The sequence below is a fragment of the Mauremys reevesii genome, linkage group 6 (genome assembly GCF_016161935.1).
Source record: "Mauremys reevesii isolate NIE-2019 linkage group 6, ASM1616193v1, whole genome shotgun sequence".
In the NCBI taxonomy this organism is placed as follows: domain Eukaryota; kingdom Metazoa; phylum Chordata; order Testudines; family Geoemydidae; genus Mauremys; species Mauremys reevesii.
Window position 1 is genome coordinate 103,529,858 of NC_052628.1, and position 9,952 is coordinate 103,539,809.

Consider the following 9,952-nt stretch of genomic DNA (forward strand, 5'->3'; position numbering starts at 1 on the left):
TAGGCTTTGCTAAAAGGACCAAATAGGTACTAGGGCTGCAGAGGGGCAGGCCAGAGATAGGCAAAGGCAGAAGATCCTAACCCCCTTGCCAATGATGAGTGGTTTACAGACTGCAGTCGGCCCCAGGGAGTGGGGGCTAGATGATGACTGGCAGTAGCCACTGAGGCAAGGTGCGTTTAGAGGGTTGGGGGTTCCCTTGGGAGGGGAGACCCAGATGGGGGGGTGTACTGTGGTGGGCAGAACCCCTGGGCAAAGGGCACCGGGATCTGGGAGGGACATAGGGGCCAGAAGCAGGTGAGACACTGGCCTGCAGAGGGTGCTCTGGGCTGGAAAAGCTAATTCCCAGGATGACCAGTAGGCGGCACCATGCCAATGAGTCTTCGCCCTCACCACAGGGACAGTTACAGTAGCAAGGTAGGGAGGCTCTTGCCCAGAGACAATAGGTAGCTCTTCCCATGGGAGTCTCTGGCACCCATTAGTCCTCTGAGGGAGAGGGTGCTGATTGGCCAGCATTCCCCAGGTCCCAGGATTTTACAGGGACAGATGCAGTGAATAAGCACACAGAACTGATTAAAACATTGCTGATCTTGATTACTGATGATCCATTTTTTTTTTACTTTACACTTAATCACATGGGTTGCACATATGCCAAACAATGTTTGGTGTTAAAGTCAGAATTCATAACTTTCGTACTTCCTCAAATACTTCAGCTAATCTATTCACTCCATCCAGTTTCAGAAACCCACAGATTGGGTACAGCATTAGCTTTAGTGTTATGTGTTTTGTATATCTATTTACTAATGACAAAGGCTGAGATGTTTAAAAAGAAGTGTAAGGCATTTAGACAGCTCCTTTCCATTAATTATAATGGGAAGGAGGTGTCTAAAGCCTCTTGACTGCTTTGAGAATTTCAGCCAATATTCCAACAAGAAAAGGCTGAAGAAATTTAATTTCATATTCTCTTCAGTCCCACTTCTTTCATTCACAGTCAGCCTGTTCACAAGCATCCTGTTGCATCATCTCATCACATGATCATTTTTTTCTTTATATTGATAACCTGCTCATAGTTGACAGAGTTGAGTCTTAGCCTATGACCAGTGAGGCACATGTCATGCCACTACATAGTTTTTTGTGTGTGATTGCTTTAACAAATATAACCACCATGATCAGCAGTACCTGTGACTGCTGACCATCTCACTCAGTAATTCCAGTCACTGAAGAAACACAGAGTAACGTGTATATAATGATAAGGGAATGGGAGAAATTCACTGTTACTTGTCAGGGAGGATTTTCCACCATCAGCATTAGCCATATAATATAGTGGCAGTAGAGGGCAATGAATGTGGATAGAAGTGAGAGCAATCAGCAAGCTTTCATTCAGTGAGATGGAAGAGCCTGTCAAAGACACAAACAACTAATCAGTTGCCAGCGCTGATTGATGTCCCAGCCAGCATTCAAATCTATCATAGTGACCAAGAAATGCTTACTGTTTACCCAGTGGATGGATAAACTGGAAGTAATATATGGCATTTTAGCAAATAGATCATTAATTCTGCTTAATGTGGGGGCTAAAGTTTAAATCTTTTTCTAAACAGCAACCTCTCCCTTCAGAAAAGAAAAAAAAAGAAAAAAAATATGCTATGGTTGACTAGGCAATAATGATTTTTTTTTTTACAAGTTACAAATTTTCTGTGTTGGGTTTTATTACAGTCTCTACCTCACAATTGTCACTTACCATTAAATCTATCAGGGAATTTATTAACATGTTAATTAAAATGGCTGAAGGAGATAAGAAGTGATGTACTAGCTGAGGCAGAGGATTGCTTTTCGGCATTCCTTTCTGGTGTTGTATTCTATTCCACCTCCCCTCCCCTATCCACCACCACCCTTGACTTTGCATTCCTTTTTTTTCTTGCCGTGAGATGTGAGTTTAAAATGCAGACATGGAGTTAATTGGATTTTATTATGGCTTGGCTTTTTATTAATTGCAGGGCATGCCACAGAATGGCTTCTTAATGGCTTGTAAATTTCATATTTTGCACCAATCAGCATCAAAGTGAGTACCTCTTGGCACATGTAGTTGTCAAGCAATAATTCAGGTCATAATTAAGGGAAATATTGAGGGCTATATTGAAGTAAATTAGAACAGACTCAGGATTGGATGTGATGAAGTAAGCAGTCTACCAACTCCCCAGACAAAAAAGAGGCTTGTTTTCCTACTCCAAGTCATCAAGACAGAAGGGGTTAATACGTTCTCTTTAAGGTCTTCATCCACTATATCTGGAATAACTGGCGTGCTGGAATGAACTAAACGCTGAAATCTGGGAGGATATGGGGGAACCCTCAGGAATCCAATTTCAAAAGGTTTTACAATTTGTTAGTAGAGTCTGTTTCATTTCAGACATCATCTTTAGTCCCTCATCAATAATGCACTGTTAATACACAAGTAATGGTGTGATTCATGATTTGTATCATATAGTATCAAAAATTATGTATCTAAACTATAAGTATAAATATGTATACATTCTCTTTTGCTTAATATATCTCATCCTTAGGACCTTATGTACCAAAAGCACTGTTAATGATGCACAACTTCAGAGAACATTTAAACAACGCATGTACTTTCCTAGAGTTGTTAAGGAAAAAGGCTGAGAATAAGGTTATGTTTTGCTTAACTTTTCAAAGCTATATTTCTGGAGAAGAAATCCTATATCCTACTTGCAATATAACCTACAGAAAAAGTAGAGAACGTGAGTGGGGTTTGGGATTTGGTCCCCAATGTGGATTAGAATTTTGTGATTATAATCAGTGGCCAACCTGAATGGAGCAGTTTACAGGTTGGGAATCCTTGGGGGTTAACATTAAGTCCTAAGCCACATTTAGGCACTAGAATGAATGTGGCTTGATTTTCAGATGTAATGAGTAACAGTGAGGCCCATTTAAGTCAATGTAAAGTGCAGGACCTCAGAACCTTTGAAAATCAGGATATTTTTTTAAACTCGGGCATTACTGTCTGGCACACAGGAAGCACTCAGAAAGAGCATCCCCTATTCCTTCAATGGCTGCCTCCTTCTCCACTCAGAGGTCAACTTGCCTTTAGATTCATACTTGTGCTCCAGATCACATCACAGCATGCAGATTGGCTGGTGAGACACTACACTGGCAGAGACCATTGTAGATAACATGAATGTTTCATGGAAAGTTTCAAAAGCTCCATATTTGAATTGTATTAAAATTCTCAAAATGTGAATATTAAAATGCTAATAATTTGGTTTATGAAAACTCTTGAATAAACCTTAAACATGAATAATTATGCAAAAATACTATAAAACGTGCCCACATTCCAAAATATGAAACTGTTTTTCAAACATGTCTTTGATGGTTTCTTTAAGGCCGATGAAAGCAGATAATCAAGTCAACATCAACAAAACGAGCTTCAGAGGATAAAAGTAAAGCAATGGTCTAAGAAATTATGTTTATTTTTGAATGGCCTTCATTGCCCTGGGTCCCAATTTGGGAGTGGAAGTTAATATTGCTCTACAATCTTCCGTCTAAAGAGCAAACTACAATTTCAAGTATAGGGGCTCGCTCAGAGCAGTAATCTTTTTTTTCTCTCTTCTTTTCCGAACATGCTTATTTTATCAAAGTTTGACTAATCCCTAGCATTTTGTGTATAGATCAGAGGCTGATGGGAAAAAATCTTAGTGCACATGCATTCTATTCATCCAAATTTCTGGCTGCATGGCTGCTCTTAATGTAAAGATATAAAGGCCTTCAGATACCTCTGGTTTTACTACAGGGTGTTTCATTTACATTGCACTTAGAACAGACTGACTTAGATTCAATTTTGAGTCCCATAGTGCTCCAGGAAGTTAGCATGGCTTAAAATAATGAATTCTTTTTAAGTCTGAAAAAACTTGAAAGTATGTTTAGATCCCATAATGAAAGTGATAAAAAATCATCCATAGGCAGGTCCCGGTAGAAGATCAGGTTAAAAAAAAAATATCACCTGATGGGACTTCAACTTCATCTAGCCAGATTTTGGCAGTAGCTTGTTAGACACATGCTCTGCAATAGTTAATCAGTCCTAAAAATGGATTAACTTTGAATTTGACAGTCATCTGCACAACTACAGATCACTAGTAACTAAGGGCAGATTGTAGTCTAAATTCTCTACTTTGACTCACCACTCAGATCGATTCATTGATTAAAAAAATCTTCCGCATCTCAGGTTCCAGCCAAATAAACTGGACATTCAGGTGTAAATTGAAGATGTACTTCAGCTTTCAAGATCTCAGTCTGTGTGTCAGTTGTGCTGGAACAGGTTTTAGAGTGGGGGTGCTACGCTGCACTCCTCTTATGTCTGTCCGTGCCCCTCACTGCTCCCTAGAGCTGGGGCGGGGAGAAGAGTTAGGGTTAGGCTCTGGGGGGGGAGATGCGGAAAGGGGTAAGGCAGTGGAGGCTGGGGCCACAGCTAGGGGTGAGTGCAGAGCCCTGGGTGTGGGGCTGGCAGCCAGGACCCCGCATGCGGGGTCGGTGACCGGCACCTGCTGGGTCTGGCAGTAGAACCCCAGCATGGGGTAGAACCGTGGGGCTGGCAATGGGGCAGGACCCTGGGGCTGACAGCAGAGCCCCAGGGCCCTGTCTGCTGGGTGGGACCCCGGGCCAGTGGCTGAGACCCCACATGAGGGAGGGGCTGGTGGCCAGGACCACGGGGTTGGCAGCAGAGCCCATGGGTGCAGGGCCAGCTGCCAAGCAGGACCCATGGCCAAGCAAGACTTGGGGCCAGCAGCGGAGCCTCTGGGCAGCAGTGGGGATGGCAGCTGGGACCCTGGGCGGCAGGGGCACGGGGCCAGCGGCCAGGATGCTGGACACAACCCACACTTCTACTTCCTGCGCCTATGCTGTGTGTCAACCTGTGGAGTCCTTTGGAGAAATGGTGCTAGGGTGACCAGATGTCCTGATTTTATAGGGACAGTCCTGATTTTTGGGTCTTTTTCTTATATAGGCTCCTATTATCCCCCGCCCCCATACCAATTTTTCACATTTGCTGTCTGGTCACCCTAAATGGTGCTAATATTGCAAGCTGTGCTGTATGGACATATTTTATGTCCTAAAAGCCAGATTTTGATACATTCGCTTATGTGTATGTAATACCTTACTCCAGGATTCATCCCACTGATGTCAATGGGACTCCTTCTGGAGTAAGGTACTCATGAGCTCTCTTGTGCGTAAAGAATCTGCAGATCAACATTCTATAGTTGCAGTTGTAGGTCCAAAAACCATTTCAAGTTCTCCTTTGTGATGTTGTGGATATCATCTGATTCACTTTTGAATCCATATTTGAGGCCCTGTGATATAATGTGTTCAGTGGTTTGGATGTTCTCGGCGCAGTCACAGAAGTAGATGCACCTTCCGTGGTTTGTTTGGATGTGACTCAATGTGGTCCAACGTCTGCATGGCAGGTCTAAATTGGGAGGGCAGCTTGTTGGGGCAGTAATAATGTGCTTCTTTGGAATGGTAGATGAGGTCCACACACTTTGCCATTCCCTGGCTGAATCCCAAGACATGAGGTGGTCATGTGTGACCCATAAGGGTTTTCTTAATTTTAGACCATAACCTGCCTCATGGGAAGTTCTGGGTAGTGTTTGGCATATTTAAGGTCTCGTGCTATGGCTATATCTCAACAGATAGTTGGATGTTTGTGTTTGCTAAAGCCTGGTCTACACTAGGCGTTTAAATCGGTTTTAGGAGCGTAAAACCGATTTAACGCCACAACTGTCCACACTAGGAGGCACCATATATCGATTTTAATAGCTCTTTAAACCGGTTTCTGTACTCCTCCCTAACGAGAGGAGTAACGCTAGTATCGGTATTAACATATCGGATTAGGGTTAGTGTGGACGCTGATCGACGGTATTGGCCTCCGGGAGCTATCCCACAGTGCAGCAGTGACCGCTCTGGACCGCAATCTGAACTCGGATGCAGTGGTCAGGTAGACAGGAAAAGCCCCGCGAACTTTTGAATATTTCCTGTTTGCCCAGCGTGGAGCTCCGATCAGCACGGGTGGCGATGCAGTCCGAAATCAAAATAAAGAAAGAGCTCCAGCACAGACCATGCGGATGTGATCGCTGTAAGGGCAGGCAAATCCATTCTATCAGCGCTCCGTTACAGAAGATGAAATTCAGAATCCTTTTTAAAAAATCTCCAGACAGACGCCATAGCAGGGACTCAGCGCACTGCAGCGTGACAAGCGTAACGGAAAGCCAAAGAATCAAATGGATGCTCATGGACTGGAGGACTCAAGCTATCCCACAGTTCCTGCAGTCTCTGAAAAGCATTTGCATTCTTGGCTGAGCTCCAAATGCTTCTGGGGTCAAAAACAGTGTCCGCGGTGGGTCAGGGCATAGCTAGGCAATTTACGCACCCCCCCACCCACCCCCAGAAGTGAAAGGGAAAACAATCCTCTCTTGACTGTTTTACATGTCACCCTATCTTTACTGAATGCTGCAGATAGACGGGATGGTGCAGCACTCAACACCAACATCCTTGCTCCCCCCCCGCCATGGGTGGCTGATGGTGCAATAAGATTGATACCCATCATCATCATCATCAGCCTATTGGCACATGGGGCAGTGGAAAAGGGCTGGTAACCATGCGTACTAGCATCGGTCAGGTCGATCAAGGGCGCCTGGTCCTAATTTTTCCTGGTAGATGGTGCAGTATGGCTGATATCCATCATCGTCATAGCAACAGGGGGCTGAGCTCCATCAGCCCCCACCCTTCATGTGTAAAGAAAAGATTCAAGTGCCCCTGAACTAGCAGAGGGATGCTGGGCTCCTCTCCTACACACTCCTTACTGTCCTGTCTGGACTATCATAGCAGCTGGAGGCTGCCTTCACTAACAAGTCACTGTGTCTTATTCCTGCATTCTTTATTACTTCATCACACAAGTGGGGGGACAATGCTACGGTAGCCCATGAAGGCTGGGGGAAGAATGAAATGAACAGGTGGGGTTGTTGCAGGAGCACCCCCTGTGAATAGCATACAGCTCATAATTTCTGCAGGATCTGACACAGAGCAGCTGTGCTCTCTGGTTCTCTGATACAGTGGTTCTCTAGTACACTTGCCCATATTCTAGGCAGGACTGATTCTATTTTTAGATACCAAAAAGGAGGGATTGACTCAGGGAGTCATTCCCAATTTTGGCTTTTGCGCCCCTGGCTAAGAGCAGCCAGGGGCACTTATGACAGCAGCAAATGGAACAGTGCAAAAGGACTGGTAGCCATGCCCATCTTATTACCAATTTATGGATTGGTAGATGGTGCAGTATGGCTGATAACCATCTCTGCTGTCATGCAAAAGCAAAAGCATGCTGCTGTGTAGCGCTGCTGAATCGCCTCTGTCAGCGGCATCTAGTACACATACGGTGACAGTCACAAAAGGCAAAACAGGCTCCATGATTGCCATGCTATGGCATCTGCCAGGGCAATCCAAGGAAAAAAGGTGCGAAATGCTTGTCTGCCGTTGCTTTCCCAGAGGAAGGAGTGACTGACGACATTTACCCAGAACCACCCGCGACAATGATTTTTGCCCCATCAGGCACTGGGATCTCAACCCGGAAATGCCAAGGGGCGGGGGAGGCTGCGGGAACTATGGGATAGCTACGGGATAGCTACCCACAGTGCAACGCTCCAGAAATCGACGCTAGCCTCGGACCATGGACACACACCACCGATTTAATGTGTTTAGTGTGGCCGCGCGCACTCGATATTATAAAATCTGTTTTACAAAACCGGTTTATGCAAATTCGGAATAGTCCCGTAGTGTAGACGTACCCTAAGACAGAAAGCCGCAGTAGAGGTGCTGATGTTGAAATTCCTATGATGATACACATGGTCTGATTCAGCTGCCTATACACGAGTGAGGTATGGGAACTTCTTGTTCACACCAGTACACTGTACTCTGTAACTGAGTAAACCAGGGCCAAGGCCGATGTTCATAGCACTGGGACAGTTGATCCCCAGCTTGTTTCTGCTAACTTTTGAATAATGTTGATGTGAGTCTTCACTGTAGTGGCTACTTCCTTGAGATGGTCATGAAAGGTGAGTGCATGGTCAAGAATGACACAGAGTTATGTTGGCTTTGGGCCATAAGAGTTTCACCACAAAACTCAACAGTTAGAGTGTTTTGTGCAATTCTATTGTCAAGGTGGAAAGTAGAGACTACCAATTTGCTCAAATTTGGTCTCAGCCACCACTTAGGATCCTCCATGATCTTAAGGTCAGATGTAAGGGTCACTTCAAATTCTTTAAAACTATGAGCCTGAGTTGCGAGTACCAAATCATCAGCACACTCAAACGTCTTTGCTTTCATTTCAGGCATATCACTTGTGTATACATTGAAGCATGTTGGAGTGTGTACAGTGCCTTGTGGCAGGCCATTATTCAAAGTGCATGGCATGCTGGTTTAACCTTCAAGGTATAGGCGCATCCTTCGGCTGCTAAGTATGGTGTTCAGCAGCCTGAGAAGCTGCACATAGGGGAAGCAGTGCCAGTCTTGAGTTTTTGTTGGAATCCAGCCTCGATGTTTGTTATGAGGGCCAGGAAAAGGTCATAGCAACTTCTATGCAGTCAAAAAACATCTTGTTCCTAGGGTAGGCTGGTGTCCACAGTGGTTTGGTTCACAATCATACACTCTATCACCTAGATGGTGCTCAAGAGGAAGGTTTGCATATAAATGGAAAGCTGTGGGTCTTCCAGGCTTTAGGAGTGCAATGACGTTGGTTTCTTTCCACATCATTGGTCTCCAGGATATTGGTGAAAAGCTGCATCATCCATTTCTGTGCCAGTGGACCCAGATTATATAGGAACTCAGGATAAATAGTACCTTTTCCTGCTGCTTTTCCCAATTTCATGCATTGTTCTCCTTATTTGGGAACAGTCCAGACCATTGGGATGATAGAGTGTATGTGGACATCACCTACCAGAGTTGATGTTGGACTTCTCTACAATACTGCCCCCAGTAAAATACACCACTGGCTTTTGTTCTCCTATACCTACATACAAAAGCCACTGGACTGGAACATAAAAACCTGGGTTCAGTTCTTGGCTCACTCACTGACTTTTTGTGTGACCTTAGGCAACCCACTTAATCTACTCTGGTTCTCCATACTCATTCTGTAAAATAGGGATAGTATGTGCCTATCTCACAGTCTAATAATGATTGCAAAGTGCTCAGATGCTAAGGCAATGAGAGCCATATAAAGAGGTAGATAATCATCTGATGCTATTATAGGAAAATAAGGGTCCTCACAGATAACATCAGTGCAGCTGGGCAGATGGCCTCATGATTAACACTCAGACAACATCACCAGCCAAGTGTGTATACACATTACACTCACCTCCCCCGCCCCCAAAAAGGCTACCATAAACCAGAACCTTGCTGAGGTTAGTATTTATTTTTACTCTCAATTATTACATATTTCAAATAACTGTGTCTTTTTCTGCCCCTGTTTACTCAGATGTCGCTTCTATTGACTTTAAATATCCTGGTTAAGTTAAAACTCCTCAGTTTTTCATAATGGAGACATTTCTGGTAAACTGGAAATGATACCACAGAAAAACCAAAGCAGCAATGTATTTCCTACTTTGTCTTAGGCTGTTTTTTTCCCCACTGCAACTTAATAATTGTTTTTCTTGTGCCAGAAATGATAATTAATTTAAATTAAATAGAATAATGGCAGACATTTTAAATTATGATTAAAATGTGCAAAAGTGCCTAAATGATGTAGGAGCCCCATCTCAAAAATGATATATTGGAATTGGAAAAGGTTCAGAAAAGGGCAACAAAAATGATTTGGGGTATGGAACGGCTGTCATATGAGGAGAGATTAATAAGACTGGAACTTTGCAGCTTGGAAAAGAGACAACTAAGGGGGGATATGTTAGAG